We start from the raw sequence: 23166 nt of genomic DNA, 5'->3' as shown, positions 1-23166 counted from the left end.
TTGGCTCAGGATCACAACACAACAGCTCTTCTGCTTCCCTCGTTCAGCACGTTGCTAACTCAAATATCAATTGTTCTCACTTAAGCAGCCGTTTTCTCCGCGGTGCAGCTCGGCAGCTTGTTAGTGGAGTTCGAAAACCAGGCGGTGTGTACACAGTTGTTGCCTTGGGTAAAGAATGCTGGAGGTGTACATTAAAAATCTATTCATTGCGTCACATTGATGTCTGGAAGCACTGCGGCTCGTCAGGAGCGCGGGTCATTGTAAAGTGGAGGTGAGCATAACCAGGCTGAATTCAAAACAGAGCTACAGTCCAGCCTTTCAGCTCAGACTACACATCACAGAGTCCACTGTGGTCTGAATAAGACATGTTAAAGTGCACCAGGGGTACAACCCTGCTGCCGTTACAGTGGATCGAGTCTATAAAGTTTAAGTGCAGGAGTTCAAGTCAATTCAAACGGTACCTACTTGGCTAAAGTAAACATCTGGAATCATCGGTGCTGTAAACAGTTGAATGACTCACCTCTCAATGTAAAAAAAAAAGATTATGGCTGAAGCGTCCACAGTGACCGTCTGATGGGTGGTTAGGTTTTGGAGCAGGTGACTGACTGCAACATGACCCAATCATAAGATGTGTCGTCCCTGCAGTTGTTCGATCTTGCAGCAAAGACAAACCACAGAATCGGAACCTACATCTGCAACAAATGAATAAAGAAAAAACAAAGTTATGTTTCGGGTTCAAAAAGACAAATACAATATTATAGAATAAATAGGTCATGGAAGATAAAAAAAATAACTGAGTTCTGAACAAAATCATTTTCAAAACATTGGGTTTGTTCGGTTGCTGGAGCTGAAGATGGTCCTGTTCACACACTGTTTATCATTATTGACATTATTTATGGATATTTTTTTTAAAGACAAGCTCTGTAGCTTTATCATAAGTGAGGAAGTGTACTATTCCTAGGGTAAATTAGTGTGTACATGAAGGACTCATGAGTATTCCAGCAACGCAATTTAAACTTTATTGTAGTTTGACTGATAAAAATATGTTTAAAACACCAGCTCGTCTTTTGTTGTTCACCCGACATAACTGCTCACTCGGTGTCTGGTGAGGTATTAATCCACACACGTTATTACCGACCAGCGGCATCATCAAAACAACCACCGCTGAAATCTTCACGATTATAACTTCAAGGTCGAGAATGAACAAACAAGATCAACGCTTATTTGAATGAGATGTCTTAGAAGAGCTCAGAATCTCGAAAAAGTTTCCACATCTACATTTCCATGGCAACTGAGCCGTCTCAGTGTGGGTTTGTGTAATTGGGCTCCACAAGAAGGAAGTAAGTGGACCTTGAGTTGAGACTGTTTCAGCTTCTAGTTTCTAAGGTCAACAATGTGTCGAGCCCATTATTTCATTCTGTTTCAGTTTGGCTGTTGTTTCATGTTTCCGTCCTTCTGTCACGTCACTGGAAATCACAGTTGAATTTAAAGAGACTGTTTTTTTTTTAGGTTTATTTTTGCAGTCGTCGATACTTGAATATAAACTCACGGTGGCCCTGAAGTGCAAAACACAACAGCAAATAAATGAAACAAAACATAACGGAGAACAGCAGTAATTAAGAAAAAACAACTGCACAACACAACTGCAAATCACAGAACACAACAACACACAAGCATATCAAATCAGTGTTGTGTGTTGTGATTTGCACTTCAGGGCAACTTTACCAGTGGGTTATATTTATATTTTACTTATAGGATCACTTACACTTAAGGAAGAACATACATTTACAGAAACAATAACTCGTTGATAAGTCAGATAGCATGACAGGCCTCTGCAGTGCGCAGCATATATGGATTTACTCTACAAACATTTGACTTGCCAACAACTATAACACACTTCCTTCACTGAGCCTGGGTTTTATTACGGGTTTTTTTTTTCTCATGAGAGTCGGAGCACATTTACGTTTCATCCCTTCATCCAGAGCGGAAATCGTCTGGAGAATATCCAGCTTAAATCTATGCCGTACCCAAGAAAAAAAAAACAGGCTCTTTTTTCACAGCCGGTGTTGCATTTCACATTAACCAGTCAAGTGATGTCAGTCATACTCATATTCCAGCTGTCACCAAAGTCGTTTTTCTGCTGGGATAAGCCTCTCGCGACTTACGCCATAAGCCTGGAAATTGTTTAGTAAATAAGATAAAAAGTGCATTTCTTCATAAGACAGGCAGGGAGATAACTCGCGGATGTGGGATGAAAATGACACTGACACGTCTCATCTGCACACATTCATGCAGGAGCGGCTCAGGAATCGGCAACGTGTGAGGGAGTGTGTGGGAAAAAATAAGGGGTGAGGACATATTGGAAATTCACCCCATCTGCACTCCTGCTGAGAAAGAGCAATGGACTTTGAAGCCTCTTTGGAGCGCGACCAGCGGCTCACTTGCAAGGTTCCCAAGAGCTGCGCTGCATGTGCGTTTGAGTTAGAGCGAATGAACAAGCAGGGAGAGATAGCCTGTCGGGTCTGGCAGGGGTGAGATGAGGACCAGGCACAGGATGGGATTTGGTCTTCCTTTCACCTTTGATTCAGTAATTGAAGGCTAAGACTGGGAGGGAAACTGACAGGCTCTTGGCTTTCGAGAGTCAACCCCTAGACTTCCGCAATCCAGTGTTCACTCCCAGAACACTGAGCCTGGGTTGGGCCCATACATTCTCATGTAACAGAGGAGATAGATGTGTTCACTGTTATCTGCCTGCATGGGGATTGTCTCGGGCTATACTTACACCCAGGCTGTCTTCTTCCGCCAAAGTCAGAGAAACTTTCCAGGAAGAAAAGTATCTGGAAAGACAGCAGAGAAAGATTAGCTGAAGTAAACGACAAAAGTAGCTACAGCACAGACTGTGTATAATCCCTCCCACTATCCAGAAATGATGCCAAAATATTCCTGATACGAACGCTGCCATTTTACAAATTTAGGCAATCACTACTGATTTAGGTCAGTAGTGATTAGGGGGGTGTGGTCACGGAATTGAGAACCCACGTAGTCACACACCAATTGTGAGTCAGTATTAGCTGTCAATCAGGACATTTCACCCAATTTATTTAATAAATACTTAAAACCAAAATAATTAGAGACATGTACAGTTGAACAAACATCATTGTAACAACAGAAACCATATTTAAGGGAATATTATTTGGTTTGTTCTTTGACTTTTTAGTTTGGGCCAGCAAACAGCCACTAGGGGGCAGCCAAGGGGCTTTGGCTTCACTAATGGGAAGTTATGTCAGTACAGTCTATGAGCTTCACAAACAAATGAAAACCAACACACACCTTGTATTTCACTACTGTATTAGTGCCGTAGAGTATTTCACAGATACTTTAAAACACATTTTTATTTAGCATTATATTCTCCATATCACTAGCGAGCATAATCTCCTCTAATTAAGCTTTGTAATCAAATTAAAGGTAAATCCAAGCTTTAAAAGTTACTAACAGTCAATATTGGTATAAATAGTTGTCATAGCACAGATCAACATGTTAAAAAAGCAAACTACTGCTTTAAATAAGATGTAAATTCAGATGAAACATCAGGAATTACCATGAGTAAAACATTTAAACCATAAAAATACATTTACAGGGATGTTGGGGGCAAAAAAGTAAACGTTAAAGAAGTTTGATGGATCCACTTTGAAGGGACAAGGCGAGCAGCAACTTCTAAGTATGAGTGACAGCAGCCAAGTCTGACATATTAGTGTCATTTCCAGCTGTCAGAGCCGTATTTACAGACACATAATCCCTGGATTTACCCACGACTAATTTCTGGGGCAATTTTCTCTCACAATCTCTGGGAGAGAAAAATCTGAATCAGGCAAAAAAAAAAAGAAAGAGAAGGATTATATTTGGTATTTTGTTAAAAAAAAACGAATTGTTGCTCCAAGGATGAATCTCCCTCAGCAGCCCACAGAGATTTATTTTAAACACTTGATATCTGTCTGTATTAAACACAGGCCTGACGCTCAGTATTTCCATAGATGGCACTGTTTCATTGCAGAAGAGACACACGAGCTCTTTGCTGCCCAGAAACAATGATGCAGTGGCAGACCTCAGTTCATCACACTATGATGTCATGCTGTGACAAGCATGCGCCCAAATATGCTGTGCTTCAAAACAGCTCTTTAAAATGAGAAATGAGTTTGTGAGAATATTTTGCTGCATCATTTAGTGGTTCTATTTTTTTTTTTTCCTGCACTGTTCCACTTATGGATGCTTGTGTTTCTAACAGTCACATTATGATGCCTGTTTAAGGATCTTTGCATACAAGAAGGTGTTTGAAAAGAATAATTCTCTCGTGAGGCTGTGCAGAGGGAAGAAATGAGGCGTCTGGACGGTATCCACACAAAAACATCTTTTGTGAGTCTCGAGTGTAAAACCCATCTGTGATGAATGTGAACTTATCTCTCTCGGTTTAATTATAATTGCACAAAGCGGCTGCAGAACAATTCTCACTGTGGCTGATTGCAGTGTAGAGCTGACTCATGGTTTAGAGAAAGAACTTCAAAGGAAACTGCTTCATCATATACCGTATTTCAAATGTAATATTCATTCAGTAAAGAACTGCAGATAAGAGCTAAATATACTTAAAGCACGTGTTTCTTCCTTTAGTCAGTTTGCAACATGGATGGAAGCAGATGGAAAGTGCTGGAGGTGAAGATCTCTATGTTGTGCTTTGGCGTCATAATAATAAAATGTAATTGAATTTATATGTAGCCTATCTCTGCTGCACGAAGTATCAGGAAAGGTCCTTCAGCTGTGCTGTCATTACAAATCAACTCAAATGTTATTACAGATTCTACTGTATAGATAAATAACTGTAATTTACTTCTCGTCTTGTTTTTTCTATTTAAATCATATTTTTCTGTACGAAGAACAAAACATCATGCATTACTGTTGATAAATGTATATTTATCACAGTAAGTCAGTGGAGATTAAAGGTAATTATCTAAAATACCTTATTTTAAATAGGAAAGGTTGGAGAGTCAATGCATTTATGTGTGAACTGAGGGGTGCCTTACTTTGTTGTTCAATAAAATAACTAAGGAAGATTATAGGGGCACGGAATTGTCCCTATTGTCGGCATTAAGGTGCCCTTTAGCAAGGCATTAGGGTCACCTTTGGGAAGTTCACATCTGGAACGTGTCATTGGTGACTTTGTAGTTTTCATGCTGAGCAGAGCAGCATATGTTGTTGCTATAAACACACAGAAATGCACTTTACAGGGGCAATATGACAAAGTCAGGACCTGGCTTACACGCAGTGTGAGGGATTTTCATGCACTGTCAGTCAGCTGCCCTTCAGCTCTTTGATTGGAGGAACAAAAGAGCCTCTAGTGAGCGCTGATGACTGATTATGCATGACAATAACATTTCAAAAGCATCACGCGGCCTAAATATGACAAAGCAAAGCGCCGGGTGTGGGCCGCTGCAATCCCCACACTATTTTCAACTTCAACTGAGCGCAGCAAAACTACAAAATGCAATACATCATTGATGCTTTAACTATTGATGTTCCCCTGTCACTGGTCCACTGTGTACCCTCATCATCCATCACAGGCTCCTACCTGTCTCTTCTCTTTCTCCTCACACCTGTGCTCTTAACAAACAAGCTCCCAGGGTGCAGCCTGTCTGCGCCACCACCAATATCAACCACTTCAATACGACTCTTCACTGAGTTTAAGTGTTGGCTCAGATATAACACCTCTATATTTGAGCGCAGCAGTGAAATCGATCACTGGGTGGAAATATAATGCAGGTCATAATTTGCTTCACTGTTAATGGAGGCAAACAAAGCTCTACCTAAAATAGCTCATCCCAATTTTCCACACACTTAGAAGTGAAGATAGGAAATTGAGAGAATCACATGTATATTGACACACAGTCACATGAATTTCACGTGCTGGCAGATCTCAGGGGTGAAGAGTTTCAGTTATTAAGAAACCAGATGATATTCCACTTCACGCGACCTTGAGTTTCTGAGCTCGCATGGAGCCAATCACCGGTTGAAGCGACTGCGGCGGCCAATTTGAGGCCCGTCAGACTGATACTGAGGTGTAAAATACAGATGTCTGAGGTGTGGAAGCATTTCCTGGCAGGGATGCCCACTGTGGTATTTTGTAATGAACACACCTTTTTCTTTTTCACACACAGAAATGATGCCAATTCCACCAACAAAATTGTGTGGGTGTGTCTCCAGACTGGTAAAAGTTAGTGTTTTGAGGTGAAAATAACCAACAGTCTGTGATGTGTACAGTTGCTTCTTAGTCTAAATGTGGTCTTTCTGCTCTTTTATAAAAAAGAATATGATAAAACGTTGTGTTTTCTGTCTGGGTAATTAAAGCTCCTTCCTAAACTTTCAGTGCTGTAAGGTTTCTGGGTTTCGAACACAACTCAGTCAACACAACTCTCTATCTTCTCCCTCTCTTTTCTCCCCACATGAACTACCTATGGTGCAACAGCACCAACTAGATAAGCGTAAACAAGATGACGGACAGCAATTCACATTCAAATATACTAAATATACCAAACTCATGTCTGAACTATTTTATATAATGTAATTATATTCACCAATCACAATTTTACCCTATATAGAGAACATTTTTAAAATTTAATGACGCAATACTCAATGTTAAAGTGACCTCAATTGGGTATTGAGTGTTTTTTGATGTGATCATTCCTCCTGTGTATACTGCCAATCAAGAGACACCTTCCAATTGAGGCTCCAGAGGCGACAGTTCCACCTACAGCACTGTATTTAATTTAAACATTGATGATTATCTATATATGAACCAAACTGCTACAAAGAATGTTTGACCTAATTGTCCTATTTGTGTTTTTCCTCAGGCAGCGGTTCCTTGCTGCGCTGCAGTTGAGGGATAGTGACACAGGTCCTACTTTGTACTGAAGAGACACGACCGGTTTATCAAACTGTAGTACAATATAAGTGCAGCTAATATTAGATTCAGTTAAACATGCGTCCTTGGACAGAACAGAGTATCATTGCTCTAAGATGGGATCCCTTCATAGCCAACATGGGATCCAGCAATGCTAAATCCCTGGAGCATCATCAGTGGAGCATGTTAGTCGTATTTGATCATTTCTCCAGGATTGAACCAGTATCAGTCAAACTTTAACCTCGAGTACCTCAAAGCTGAGAAGTTTGATATTTTTAAAACACAATGACCGAGTGTCAGTATCTCTGTTTCAAGTCTCAAGCCAATGTAGTATTTGGACTAAACCCCATCATTAGCTTCTGTGTGTCACCACAAGCTAAGCAGCTGGGCGTGGCCTCGCCTCGTTGAAATGGAAGATCGCGACTTTGATGGAGCGGCCCCACCTCTGGCCCCGTGTCCGACACCACTTGGCACGACCCACTCATTAGCAGGTCCGTGGGTCTAAACCTGCCATCTGTCCCGAGGCTAAGGTTCAGAGGGGCCCCCCTCGGTGTCCCTTTGCACTCTCCGAGGCCCTCGCGCTCGAGATGCCAAGGAGCAGAAGGTGACACTCCAACTTTCTGTCTCTGTCGCTGCAACTCCAGCTGCGGTCAAGTCCGGGTTAGGTTTATTCTGAGAAAGCCTGGATCCAAGTGAGGCACAGCTCCGTCAGCAGAGAGTACAGAAAGAGGTGGAGAGACTGTGCTTGTGTTTGTTCATTTTGTTTACAATATGAAGAGGGAGCAGGGGAGAGTGCGTCTGTGTTAGAGTCTCAAATCAGCAGCAGCTGGCTTTGAACGTCTCACTGTGTGTTTCTGTATGCATGCACACACTCCCTGTGCACATTCTGTGCTTGTACCCACTGGCAGTGTTTGCAGGGTTAGATGAGAATGGGCAGACGGATGTTTCAAAATAAACTGTATTTTTCTCTTTTTCCTAAAACACTTTTTCCAGGGGGCACCGGTACTTGATGGAGACGTGTGAGTCGAGCTCAGCATGACAATGTTCACTCCTCGCCTCTGAAAGTCAAAGAGAAAGACGGAGGAGCGGTGTGGAGAGAGGGAGCATCAGGAGTGGCGGGAGGGAAGAGTGAGAGATGCGAGACAGTGCAGCGACTCTCCTGTCAGAGCCTGAAGCCTGACTCCTGCGACGCTCATCTCTTGTGTCACCCGGCCTGAAATTAGGATGGGCTGTGACAGTCATAAATCAGGGGCTGAGCCTTTGCAGCTAAATGAATTTCCACCATTTAATCACTTTTAATCTCCCGTCTCTACAGGTACATCTTTTCTCCACCGCTCTTAAACTTAAAGTAGATTTTACAAAGAGCGCAGGTAATAGTCTTCAAAGGCTGTTAAAGTAAACTCTCATTTCTTCTCCTCACTCCATTAGACGTGACAGAGTTATCCGCTTCTTTTCAATCACAGTAATGACACTTCTACAGTCTGCGAGAAGGATTTAAGAAGGAGGAGAATCTGTCGCTCCAAAGAAAATGTATACGCTTTCCTGGCATTTAAAGTGGAATCAGTATGTCCAGCTACATCACAGCAGCACGGTCCGCAACATAAATTACATTAAACTCACAGTACTGCAATGTTGTTACTAACCTGAACCACTAGGGGCCAGTAAGAGAACATCTGATCAATATGCACACATTATGTCGACGAGCCTGAATCTGTGTTGGACAATTCACCCAAAACGTACCATTTTCCAAAGTGATTATCCGAGATATACAAAAGGCACATTGACAGCGAGGAATGTTCCAATGATGGGTGTTGTTTATTGTCCAATTCTGTTCATAATCTCAGTAAAAAAATAAATATAAAAAGACGAGTGTCTACCTGAGTAATTATGATGCACTGTGCCTGAACGTAAAGAGAAAACCAGCCAGGCCTGCAGCAGGATGTGATGATTTCAGGTGGATGCTGCAGCGAGGATGCGGTAGAGAAGAAATAAAACATGGCATTAACGTGGTGTTGCAAATGACTCTGCGTTTGATGCCTCTCCGGTGAGTGTTCAACACAGCCACCTCTTTGTCTCTCTCTCTCCTGTTTTCTCTCCGGTGACAAACTCCAGAACAAGTCTTATATGTGAAGTTTCTATAGCAACCCTGTTGCCAGCGTGAACTCATCAGTTAATTTCCCCACAGACTAGTCTGACAAAGAGAGAAAAACAAAAAAGACCGTGGGCACCAGGTTGACTCTGTGGCGGTGAGGTCTGCTCCTCGAGTTCTCAATGTTTAATCAGCTAAATGAATGTCACTGCTGAGCTGTAACCACTGGGAACCAATCAAGGTGTGACGTCACCGCATCAGTCTAATGACCTCTAGGGGACAGGAGTGATGCGTGCCGTCGCCAGGTGGCAAACAACATGTGTTTTCTCTTTTTTAACATCACGGCAGAAGAGGCGATAACGGCAATCGCTGCAGCAACGGAAGCTGTGTGGCAGGACGTGTTAATGCAGCCGCCTCAAGTCAACAATGCCACGTCTGTCACCTCATCCCAGGAAGTTCAGGAGAGACGCAGCAATAAACAGTCAACAAGAAGAAAAAAAACAGGAGCTTGAGAGCAGAGGACAGGGCACAACCTGCTTTGTTAATGTCTCCCTGACAGCAGGAGACACCTAATGTGGGTACAGCCGCGCCATTGATGGGCATTCGAGGGGGCCGCTCGCGCCGCGGGAAATCCAGCAGCTTTTAGGCTCTGGCTGTGGCTCTGGAGGACTTTGGAGATGTCAATCATGTGCCCTTGGACCCACATGCTGGGACCCGGGCTTCACAACTTAACTTGGCTCCTGCACTTTTCCTGCATCAAAAACAAGCTTCTTCTAGTGCACAATCAAAAGTGTAGTGACAATTCTGAGGACCTTGAGAACCTGCCACCTTGATGAAGTGACCTATTCAGTGCAATTAAACAACATAATAAGATATGTGAGCAAGAGCAACTTTCAAATCTGAGCTGTGTATTTAAATACAATCTTAAAAGAATAATTAGGGATTTTGCTTTTCTTATATCTGATATATGTGCTCAACTGATTAAAACCAAACTTACAGGAACAAATAACATTTGAACAAATCTCAGTGTGATAATAACTACTGGTTCATGTCCCATCCACTAACATGGAGGACAAAGGCTTTATGACCTATACTTTGGCTTCACTTTTTAGGAAGCTGTCATATCGTCCATCTTTAAATATGGACTGTGACTTTAGATTAAGATATTTCTCTCCTTGAAATCAACAACTTCCAACAAACAAACAGAACTAAAGTAAACTCAAGTAGCAGCAGTTACCTGGAACATTTTATGTGTAACTTTACTACCAAATGAAATTGTTCTTACCAGGAAACCACTTTGGGAATTATTAGAAGATGACGAGGAGAGTGAAATACTCAAACCGCACACGTTTTAAAAGAAAGAGGTAAGTGCTTTTAGAGTCGGCCTCTGTCATAAACTAAACTTATAAACACTGTAAAAACTTGAGAAAAGTGGCTGCCAGGTAGAAAAGGCAGAATAATCCAAGATGCAGAGCAATTTTTGTTGTGTTATTGATTTTTTGCCCCGCTGTTTATTTTCATGAGCTTCCTCATTTTCTTTCTGCAGGTTGACAGGATGCATTCATTTGTTTCTGTGTATAATCACCGAGGCTTCCATTAGTTCGCCCATATACAGCCTGAAATAATATGATTTATTGCAGCTCCATCATTTCATCTACGTCTGTAAACATTTTAAAACATCTTGTCTGCCACTTGTCATAACAGACACAGCGTAATAAGTTCAGTGGGAGCAGCCAGACACTCACATAGACATTGATTTGCAGTTCTAATAAACTGAAAAGCTAAATGTTTGTGCAGAATGTATTAGTGATGGGCAAGCTGGAAATATAAGCATCCAAGTTAGGGATGGAATTTTAATATTGGAGGTCGAGCTTTTGATTTATCCGTAGATCTATGTTCTAACCCTATGGTCACAAACAAGACAGTTGATGTGGTTCAGGCATCTAGTCTGGATGCTCCCTGGGCACCTCCTGTTGGAGGTGTACATTGGCTGGGGAGTGTCTGGAATATGCTGCCTGGACGGCTATACCTCCACATCCTGAGCTCGGATAACCAGAAGACAATGGATGAATTGTTTTATCTTTTTTTTATTCTTATAGTGAAATTCAATGCTACTCATATTTGGGCAACATTCAACTCTGTAGCACAAATGTTCAACTTTTATTTTCTGTCACATCCCCACTGCCACAGTCTCACCATCCAAAAGCTTCTTGTACTTTCTTACTTAATTCGAGGAAAAATATTTTTCCGCCACCCCAGAAATTCTTACTTTTTTTCTTTGTTGGAGTCAAATGAGATACAGAGAAAGTGGAACAAATGTTTCCTCTTCAACAACAAATAAATTCCAATTTCAAAAGTCTTAAGCCTTTCGGTTTGTCTGAGCGGAGAAACTCAACAAAGCGAAGAATCCCTACGAACAAATTAACTGCTGAGTCATATAATCAATTTATTATGTATGTATCTCATGAGACTAATGTGAGAGTTGCTTTAAAAAACAACATAAAGGTGGAGTATAGAAATAAAAAAGTCTTCTACATTTCAAGGTATCTGCCTTTGCATTTCACAAAGCGCTCTCTTCCTCTCCTTTGCCACGAAAAGTGTCAAATAGTCAGTGTAAAATAATCATATCGAGCCATGACAGAGCTTCAAACCGAGCAGCACAGAGGAAACTAAAGTGGCATCAATATTATTTTGGTGCGAGGGGAGCGGGAAAGCTTCTTAAACTTTTACATAAAAGCCCCAAACAATTTCATCGGCCCTCTGAGCGGGACGGCTCGGTCACGCCAGGTAAAAGCTTTGACATTGTCACCGCCACATTATAATATAAACTGCGTCGGCGTGCTTCTGCCTGTGACACTGTCATCTCTATCTTTTTCATTGCGGATGGACCTGCCACTCAGCGCACCTCACCACCTGTCTATCACACGTGTCACCGAGACATTAATGACCCTCATTATGTGCTGTGGCCATATGGCACGGCTTTGTGTGTGTGTGTGTGTGTGTGTGTGTGTGTGTGTGTGTGTGTGTGTGTGTGTGTGTGTGTGTGTGAGCGTGTGCCTGGACCAGTGCGTCTGCTCTGTCGTCCTGAAAAGCAGATTGCACTGGAGATGAGGCCAAGCTCTTGGTCACCTCCCTGAGACTCTCATTGTCGTGGTTACACTGACAGAGGAAATATGGCTGTGGAGCTGGGGGGCGACCGTAATGGACTCTTTGCATCTGCTTCCGAGCGTCTTCCCAGATGTCCCCTTCTGTCCGGCAAGAGCGGGGGAGAAAGAGCAAGGATAGCAATCGTCGATCGGGGGCCACCGTGGGGTCGCTGAATGCTACGACTCAAAGTGAACTCCTCACCCTTTAAATATCGAACGTGTCCATCTTTGAGACAGTCGTGTGTGCTGGTTATTTTCCGATTAGAAAGTAAACCCACTGTAAATGATTTGATTCAAATGACACAATAATTCATCTTCTGATATTTGCTGCAGAGAAGATTAAAAAACCTAATATAAGAATTTAGTCCAAACCTGCACAGGCAACAGAAGATTAAGATATAAGCGTTAACAAATCAGTCGTGTTTTTTTTAGATTAATTCTAAGTGGAACGTTTGGTTTGTGCTCGTGATTCCAGCTGCAGGCAACAGAAATCATTTCCCTCAAACGTTTTGCGACTAATTATTCTCTTTTAAGTGAAATGTTAAATATTACAGTTGCTTTAACTGTTATTACTGTACTTTTTTTATAATTCATGAGAAAAAGATTGACATTTGGGCTGATTGAGCTGTTCCAGTTCCCTAATTAAATCCCTCTTCATTCACACTGAGAATTCCCACTTAATTATCTGCTAAATAAACCCCAAATAAGACATTTTTAAATTAAAATAAATATTGGAAGTTAACACTTACACACAGTTGTTTCTTTCATGGCAGCAGGCATGGATTGGTTGAGTGACTAAACAAGAAGTCAGGTTGCCATTACTGTTGACTTGCATCTCATGATGTTTAATTTTAGCCCGCAGTATGAATGTTACATATTTCTGCATCTTTCCCTCCAGTTGGCCCTGTCCTCAGAGACGTGCAGAGCAGCGTCTCCGCCCGCTCTCCACTGTCAATGTATTCCGGTGATGTGGGACGCCAAGTGGGCTGGAGCACGCTAATCAAAGCCACTGGAAACACAAACAAGCAGCTGCAAAGGGCCGGGACCAAACGCATGCACGACCTGCAGAGTTCTCCCTCTCTCTCCTCTCAGAGCCGAGAGCCATCGTGCTTTGGCTTCAGGAGTAAAGTGGTTTGATTAACTGTCTAACAACAAGGTTAAGATAAGAGCACGCAAAGGTTGTAACATGCAGAGAACTGATGACAAACTGATAGCAAATCACACAACTCTAAAAAGAAATCAATCCGGTGATAATTTCAAAGCTGCTGCTGTGCTCGTGCACATTAATACCTCCACCAAGGAGCTTACGTTTTCACCCCTGTCCATTAGTTAGCAGGATTACACAGAACCAAAAGGAGGAAGTCCTTACATTTTGGTGCGGATCCTGGAATTTCACTTTCTTTAACATTGTGTTTTCAACATTTTCATTGATCTCTCAGAGAATATTTGATGGATGCTGATGGAAAAAAAATCTACCATCTACAATCTGGTGCAAATGAAAATCATATATAATAATTATTAATGCTGCTGATCACAAGACATGTTATTTACTTCAAGTCCTGTAAAAGGCTCTAAAACCAACTGAGAATCGACTCAGCTCATTTTCTTTAACATACAAGTCTATAAATGAGCAAAAACATGGGGCACATCAGTGATGCTGGGAGTCTGGGCACAGAGCTGAAGTCACTCACTCGAGCTGAGTATCTCTGCTCAGGCCTCTTGTTTCCTCGTGGGCTTCTGACAACTCGGGCGGGGGAGGGGGCGGAGGGCACAGACCATGTGCTGAATCCAGAAAAGTCCACTCGCCCAGACTTGCTGACTTGCGGGCTTTGCAGAGGGGTTAGGGCAGGCCTTTGCCAAAATTCATCTGGTCTGCCAGAGCTCTCATGCAGACTTCCAGAGAGTCTGCTCGCCTGAAGACTGCGAGTGGGATTTCACACAGCTCACTGCTCTGCTGATGTGATCATGGGAGACATCAGGTGACAGAGGCTTGTTCTCGTCTCTGGAATAAGATTTGGAAACATGGTCCTCAGGGAGGGAATAATGTCCGTCTGCTGTCGAGTTCAACATGGTCATGCAAGTTGCTATTAATTGATTCATCTATCTCGAGGCATGCAATTGTTATTCCCATGAGGATTCAAATGCCCCATTTGGAAAACTGTCTTTAAACCAATCACAGCTTCCGTCTTTACTGAGAATACATGCTTTCAAACTTGCGTATTCACCATGAGCTCTCCAGTCAGATTTCCTCAGATCTCAGTTCACCAGGGCTCGGTCTGGACATTTGAATTCAGCGTTAGAACAACCACGGCAGAGAGAAAACCCACAGAGCATAGAGCAGCAAGCAAGAATGTGCTCTTTGACTAAAGCTGTTAAGCCCCTGCTGATCGATTGGCCTGGCCTTTTACTAGAACTGTACACACACGCACACAGTGGGACATTGTGCTCACAGAGTCAAAGTCTGAAACCACTTTCCCGAGCAGAGAAAAACAATAATAATAATAAAATAATAATGCTAAACACGAATGTGTTACTGAAGCACATAAAGATTCATCTGACTGTTTGTTACAGAACAAGAAAGATGGAACAGGTCGTTCACTAGCCACAAGATCGATGGTTTGATCCCCGACATCTGTGTTCCAACAGTGTATTAATGCTATGTAACATATAGAGGCGCTATATAAATGCAGTCCATTTACTATATCGCAGCAAGGGCTCACAAGATTTGTTGAAAACGGCAGGAACAATAAGACACATTCATCATGATAGCCTTTGATTTCTGGTTATCTCTTTGATAAGGTTTGTGTTTCAAGGTGGCATCGACGCCACACTGGAGGATTATTTTGCACACAATGTCCTTCATGAGGAGGAAAAGTAAAGTTTCGACTAATGTGAAAATTTGCAAAGATATTACAAGAAAACTTTGCTTTTTCACTCACAAAAAAGTTGTTTTTTTAGGCGTCTTTGTCGTATCAAAGCAAAATATTTGATGGAGATTCAAAAAGAAGTATTAAAGAAATAATGAGTGAATTTTCATTTTTGGGTGAACTACCCCTTCAAAGGTTTGATGCAGCAAAATAACAATTTATTCCTGACAGGCACATATCAAATGACCTGATCTGTTTTGTGGAATTATCAATGCTCGCTTCTGTCACTTTCTACCCTGAGAAAAGGAAACCAGGATTATCTGAGGGTTTTGGCCAGCAGCCGCAGCATTTTGAAGGTCAGCGATTTTCTGTGTCCTTAACATTTTTTTCCCTGATGCAGCGAAGTACAGTGACGGTAAACATTTGAGAGAGTGCAAGGTGCTGATTCTGTTAGTTTCCGAGCTGTGGCAACCCATTCAGATTTAACTTGGGAAAGGGGGCCTCTTTCTCGTCTACTCTGTATTCCTATGGTGCTAAGGTCAAACCTCTTTTGATTTAAGGGAAAATAAATATATTGTGAGTAAAAAAAAACATGCCTGGTGGCAAATTTAGGGATTGTGTTTTCCACAGGCCTTACAAGCTGCTACACAGAGTTTCATTAGGAGACCGGAGACCAAAGGGAAGGCAAGGTGGCTCTTCAAGTGCAGCCCTGAATCGCTCCATCAAAATAAAGGCCTGGGTGAATCATCTTGTGCTCAATCAAGCTCGGCTGATCAGTATGCACCTGCAGGCAGATGTGTGCCGCGCATTAATAAGTTCGTTCCTGGGTTTTTTTTAACCCCTAACCCTGCACTGCATAACAATTCAAGTTTCAAATTCCAGTGCCTGAGTCAAACCACCTCTTACGACTCTAGACCCAAATAAACAAGATCAAAACTTCCACTAACCCTTTGGTCTTCCTGTTTTATTTACTTTATGTTTCCATATTTGGTTGCAGTTTGTTAACAGTTCTGCAGCTACAGGTTCAAGCATCTGCTCGTGCTCCCAGATCAAGTCTGGGCATGGCCGCTGGGTCATACAACCCTGTCAGAGTGAATAATGAGGAGGTCTCCCGAGCTGAGTCCTCGCCAGACCAGGTAGGTAACTCGCTGATGGCAAAACATACTGGGAGCCGCGTGGTTGCGCCGACGGGCTCAGCATCGCTTTGTCATCTGCCGAGCTGGCTCGTGTGTGCACTCTGAAGAGTTCTGGGCTGTCAGCGGATTGGGGGAAGTCGAAACGCTTCATGATGTCAGATAAACACTGGGAGTGGAGCGCACCCAGCAACAAAACAGATTGGAAAGTGCTGGGAGGCTTTGGAGAGAGAGAGAAGGGAAGAAACAGCCGGGCCTGAGAGTGTTTGGGCCTTGAATTCTCTGTCGGTTTCCTTTTCCCTCACTTTTTACAACCCCGACCCCTCCAGCAACCTTGCCGGCAAAAACCAAGCCTCTTCACCAACCTATTAGACACTGAGGTTTTGAAGTGGCAACAGGAAGCGAGAGCCTGCATTGTGATTTTGCTTTTATTGTCAACAAGATCGCTGGTGCCCTTTCCAGCAAGTGTATCGCTTTCCAGACAAGATTACACAGAAAGTCGCAAACTACTGTTGAGACTTCAAGGCACTCTTTAATGAACAAGACAACACGATGAAACACACCCGAGTAGATGGAAGAGGAGGATTCTGGGAGGAAAAGCAGGGACAGCAGCTGTCAGAGGACTCCGAGGAAATGTTTGCATGCTCGTACTGTTTAAACGCACTCCCCTGCCTGATAGGAAGGATATTTGTCGTTTTTATTATTTATTTCTGCGTTCTCGCCTGGACGTCAGTGACAGTAATTTATTGCAGGGCACGGCATATATACGTCCAAGAGGAATTTCTGATGTTGCAGAAACGAGATTCGGATTTGTTTTGACTCCCCGAACTGCCAAACCCTCTAACCCTTCTGGACGACAGGGTACACAAACTCCTGTCCAGCAAATGAATTAATTATGACTCCATGCGAGTTTTGCTGCTGAGCCCTGAATCACTTTTGGCACTGTGCATTAAAGCACAGGGGGGGGAAGTGCCTTCTCACACTACTGCAGAAAGTCAAATAAATCAAGATAACCTCTGCGTCCTAAAAATTATGTTTTACTGATAATTACTAAATTGTTCTGCCAAACGTGGAAGGAAGGAAATGTTATTGCTGATAGGTTTAAATTACTTACATCCTGTTCTCTTTTCTTTCAGTCGAGGAAGTTTTACATTCTTACCAGGAACTTTTGACGAGGATGGGGTGGATAGTCGAGTTTATGAGTCTGACATAGAAAAAGGAGTCACAATAACAGGAGATGCAAAACATTTACAATCCCATGTTTGTACTGTAAGTTGTGTTCGTAGAGCGCTGCAGGGATAAGGGAATACGTTGGATTTTCTTATATTCCGGTCCCCTAAGCTTAAGGATTCTTTAGGTTTTTGGTTGGATGCCTGAAATAAGATAAGTGGTGAACACAAGAAGAAGATTGGAGGAGGTGACGTAGATGTATTGTGACAGAGGTGAGAGTTAATCTATGAAAATGTCCCTGAGATCATATTTTCTGCAATAACCTTAAAGCAGTGGTGGAGGAAGTACAAATAAACACAAACAAGTACTCAAGAGTACTAGAAAGTGCTTGCTTTCAAATAGTACTTGCAGATTGCAGCCTATTCCCAAATGCAACTTTGCAAGAGTCTAATGTATATTTAGTTTCATACCTGAATTTGAATATGTCTCTTAAATATGGTGATGAATGGGCAATTAATGAGTCTCCATGGTGACATCTTCCAAATCCATTTCAGATGAGTCTTCACCTGCGATGCTGCTGCTGCAGGAGGCGGGGTCTAACTCGTCCTGCTCGGTCTGATTGGATCATTAAACTAATTCCCCTTTCTTAATTAAACACTTTTTAAATTATTTAAAAAACCACAATGAATGGTAAAAATGTAGCCAAGCAATGCGTATAGGTACTTTCTATATACATGCAAATACTGCTAAGTGGAGTGGAGTAAAAGGGAAAAGTACAAGAAAATAAATATACTTCAGTTAAGTAAAGATACATGAAAAGTGTACTTCAGTACAGTGACAAAGTATATGTTTTTGTTACATCCCACCACCCCCGAAAAGCCACCGGAAAAATCTCATTGTCTCATTGAGGGACACAGGCTGATGTTAACTACCAGGTTAGTCTGCAAAAATACATCATACACACATTCCTGTATGTGAGGTGCACTTAACTACTCAGAGTGTTGAATAAAAGAAAATGGAAAGGTCAGGATACAGAGTGAATCATATTCAGAGGTTGTTTATCCAAGAATAATTACTTAAGTGCTTGGCTTTATTCAACACACACACACACACACACACGAAGCAAATCTAAGACAGACATTAAGTCATGAATTGAGAAGGAAAGTAATTCACAGCCATTTGCAAAGGTGACTTAAAGAAAGCTAAATTATTAGAACGGCCATAATCAGTCACCGCACTAGACAGTTCATGTCTGACAGTGCTGTGACAGCGACTCTGTCGTGACAGTGACTCACCGCCCACCCTCAGCAAATATGAGCAGCGCAGCTTTGGAGACGGCAGCTGAAGCCTCAGTGAAAGGAGCTGGGAAATGTCTCCGAGTTGGCAGCGGTGTGTTGCTGCATTCAAGAGCAGGAGATCCGAAATGAACTAAAATCAAAAAGAAAGCAAGCTCAAAACCTCACCGTCCCTCCTCCCTTACTACTTTTATGGTTTTATCTTTAATTATTGTACTTTTGTGACTTTGCTCTTTGAAAGTCTGGTGCTATACTAGATAAAAGTTACTCTCTTACTCAGCATGAGGTCCCAGAGCGGGAGGCTGTTATAAAAAAAGGCTGCAGACCAAAAGTTTGACTCATCAGAGCAACTTTTGACGCAGCCCTGTCTTGTTAAACTGAACCCTGTCACAGGATGCGTCATCACCCCCCCCTGATACCTTCACACCAGCTTCCACCGGGGGTCACGCATCCACATATAGACGCTGCAATAAAGCTTTGAAGTTGCTCAAAATAGTCCAGAGCAGCCCCGCATACAAATTTCTGGAAAACCCACTCACTATGAGTTCTGTGGCACAGCCTGGAGATTAAAGAAAAAGCCACTAAACGTAATAAACCCAGAAACATCGGCGACAAAGAGAATCGAGGAACATTTAATTTAGGAGCTGTTATGTCATCTCTTGGACGAGGGAATAAAAAAATTAAAAAAAAAAAACGGCAGGAAAAAGAAAGAGGAGATGGTATTTCCATCCTCTAAATCAAACCGGCAGACAAGATGGAGAGTTTAGCGTGACATGAATGCGTAAAAATGTCAACAAAGGCAATTAAGTGGAGGAGGAGAGGAGAAGCTTCTCCACGAGACAACAGTGATATTTTACACCAGCAGAAGACAGGGTCACACACTCGGGGTCTGCTCTGCAAGACATTCATTACCACAGAAAATATACTGCCTGCACACAAATTTCACTTGCTCATATCCAGCTTTAGATATGCTACATACAAAATATAAGTACATGCTCATATTTTAGTGGTAGAGGAGCCATTAGTCATTAAGGTTTCTGTTAACACTGAATTTTACTCATTAAATATGCCAAAATATTGAATAACTCCTCTGGTTGCGCAGGCCAACCCTCTTTCTGCGGTGAGAGCCCATTTATGAGGATTAAAAAAGCAAACAACTCCGCACATAGATAACAAATCCTCAAACAAGTAATTAAAGTTAGCTCATGACTATAATCATGTTTCCAAATTGCTTTGCGATCACAACAAAGGGCGATTTTTCAAATGCAAAACACAATGTGAACTTCCCTCTGTGACGGACACAGCAGCGTCGGGCAGCACTTTGTTATTGTCACAGTCCATTTGGACTGAATACGTGTGTTATATTTTCACATAGCGAAATAAAAAAGTACGTATGAATACATTTGTTTTGTATTGTACACAAAGAATCTCCATCGGGAAAAAACTGTTATTCACTTTCACTGCATTAGTGAGCTACGGCTAATTATGCTCGGCCTCTAGAACAACGACAGCAGGGTTAATATCAGAATCCACATGCACCTTAATCTGAACAGCAGGAAACATCACGGGCCCACAGCTGGAAGCGTGGACACTTTTCAATTAGCCAAGTGAGGAGATGTTTTCACATATCAATCAGGTCAAGGACTGACAATTAGAGTGTCTACGTGTTTTTAACAGGTTTAAATATTGCAAATAAATTGCTGTAATAGCTGTCACAGTGGGATTTAGTGTCTTTCAGGTATTTCAACTATGTTGCACCAAACTGCATCTTGTGCGTTAGACACTTGACAAATTTTGAGCAAATGAATTATAATGATGTGGTTAGTTTTGGTCTGAATAAACTGACAGCAACCTGCAGTAACTCTGCTTTATTTGTCACAACTGGCGGATGAAGACTGATGAAAAGTGGCATTCTGAAATAAAAAGGTTATTAAAGCAACACTATGTTACTTTTACTGTTATGCAACAGCGCCCTCTGCAGCCACACATAGAAAGTGAATGGTGGATATTACCCATGATCCCCAGCTTCCTGAAGCAGAATATACGCCTATGTAACAAAAACATCAAACTCTGTATCCAAGCTGAATATTTGAGACAAACACTGCTTTTAAATAACTTCAGCATTACTCTTTTACTTGAACTCTATCGTCTCCTGGGAGATTGGACCTGATCAAACTTAAAGCAAGAACAGGGGTTCAAGGTGACGAGTGGGAAATAAAACTGCACCATTCTCCCTGTTCCAGGTCAGTGAACCATCAAAATAGTTTTGATGCTGCTATTTTAAGTTATAAAAAAGTAATATAGTGTTGCTTTAAGAAACCAAAAATAACACATTTTGAATTAAAAGCTCCTGGGCCTAAATACAAATTGCCCTTCATAACAATGTGTTATTAGTTTTCCCAGATTTCATGATGACATATTTTGTCTGCATTTGTTATACAATCTTATTTCATTATCTCTAATATCTGTATATAACACTGAACTTTCTGTTCAACAACTCTTACTAATGAATTAATTAACGTCAGTGGAGACTGTAATGAAACATGCAACACAGAGGCCCAATCTTTATATTTAAAACAAAATCACTGTAAACAGATAAAAAGTTTCTGTGAAGTGTCTGTATCAGTTCGACAGCAGTGAGACGAACAGAGACACTGTTCCAATTACTACATATTCCAGGCTGCCTGGAACAGGTACCCTGAAGCAAGAACAGCCAGAACTCAGGGGGTGATTACAGTCTGAAGGATGGTGGGAGCGTTCTGTAACACTCGTCTGTCGAGCACATCATTGAATCCCCTCTAACTCCTTTAGTCTTCCCATTTCGACGGTCAATGTCTATTACTGTATTCTCGCACTTGACAATGAGATTGGCAAAATGTCAAGTCGTGTCAAAGTGAGACGATTGTGAACGTTTGTGAACACATCATCGAAAAAGCACTGATTTTAAAACTGGAGCAAAACTAAATAATTTGATGAGAAACCGAGGATACACTGACACAGATGTGTTTTAGAGGAAGCAATGGCAACGCTCACTCAAAAATAGTTGCAGCATTACTGACATTACTTGAAATGGAAAATGCCTTTTATGGATTGTTACCCAGCGTTCCCGACTCGCTATCGTTTCATGCCTCATAATAATGCTCAGCGCTGCACAGAATGTGGGCACCAAAGTTGTTTTCCTTTAAAAACTATGGTGCTGTGGTGGATGACACGCAACTAAATAAACATTTAACAAAAGGCTGTCACTTGTCTGGTCTACATGTCTGAAAATATGTATTGAAGAATGGGAATAAATGGTTCGAATAGATTAATGCCTTGCTCATTACCACACAAACCCAACTCTCCTGATCTGTAATGTCACCAGCAAGTAAACCTCCTATGAATTGCACAGTAATGCGTAGTGAGAGAGAATAATGCCAGAAGGTGACAAGCGATCCTACCTTAAGACTCAGGTTTAATCGCCTCTGTGAAGTTCCCACCCGGCTGATTGTCTCTGGCGGCGTGCCCCGGAGCTCAGGCAGCGTTCTAATGAGTAAAGAAAGAGAAGAGGTGAGATACACGCAGGAAGTCCAAACATTACACACTCAAGTCAAAGAAAATGTTTCCTCTGGGAGTTCTAACTGTATCTGGGGAAATGTGAGTCAGGCAATTTTATGGGAAGAACTGTAGAAACTGAATTTAAGTCATTAAAAGTCAAGGGAATAATAAACAAATTTAAGCCACATGTAATCCAGCTCTTAAATAATCTTAAATCAATGATGCCACATTTATAGTAAAATCAATGTCTACAAAAACAAGTACACACACACACACACACACGTACCAATCAAACTTGGACTGCATCTTATTACATTTACAGGATTTATCAATTAAATACATGAATTGTTTGGTCACATTTTGTGTCAGGTGTCACATCTTATATGATGTCATATTGAATGATGTCCATCACACCGTCCTGGAGTCAAGCTGACATCTTCAAATTGCATCTTTTGTTCAAACAACATGAAAACTATCGCCAGGCGAAATACAGCACAGAGGCCTGCAGCTGTTCTTTCATTTACGTGCTGACTGAGAAGTAGAGCAGACACTTGGTTCTGTTGATGTTTGATTGTCTTTTCAAGTGTTTTGGAGATTACATAACAATAAGTCATTTTAATGAATTATTAAAAGTCTCCACTAAAAAAAAATATACACATGTTTTATGATATTGAAATTAAAATGAAAAAACTGGGTTTAACCTAAGCCACACTGCATTTAAATTTGAGAATACACATTTAAAGTGTCTAAATGACAAGAAGACAAGTTTACATTCAGACATCTGGCAAATAAAAATATGACAGAGAGCCACTCTGCAAAAGTGAACTTACCAATTGTACTGCAGGGTGAATTGAGCATCCCCGTGGTTTGAATTATAGGATGGACGTAACGGAGACTCCACGTGAATCTGAAAACTAGACTCAGAGAAAACAGTGTGAAAATAGGAGAAGACAATAAAACAGTATGTAGACAGTTGAGCATGA

General features: G+C 41.7%; 1 long non-coding RNA gene across 1 annotated transcript; it reads right to left on the bottom strand.

Annotated features, from left to right (window-relative positions):
• Positions 1-552: 552 nt before the first annotated feature.
• On the bottom strand, positions 553-23155 carry LOC138406406 (uncharacterized). Its single transcript, XR_011239857.1, has 4 exons — positions 23014-23155; positions 22087-22171; positions 2783-2837; positions 553-692 (listed from the first exon to the last, which is right to left on the bottom strand). It is a non-coding gene; the product is annotated as an uncharacterized lncRNA (long non-coding RNA).
• Positions 23156-23166: the final 11 nt, after the last annotated feature.

This window comes from Paralichthys olivaceus, chromosome 22, assembly GCF_024713975.1.
Source record: "Paralichthys olivaceus isolate ysfri-2021 chromosome 22, ASM2471397v2, whole genome shotgun sequence".
Taxonomy (NCBI): Eukaryota; Metazoa; Chordata; class Actinopteri; order Pleuronectiformes; family Paralichthyidae; genus Paralichthys; species Paralichthys olivaceus.
Note: the sequence above shows the minus strand (reverse complement) of the source record. Positions and strands in the feature narration are given on the sequence as shown.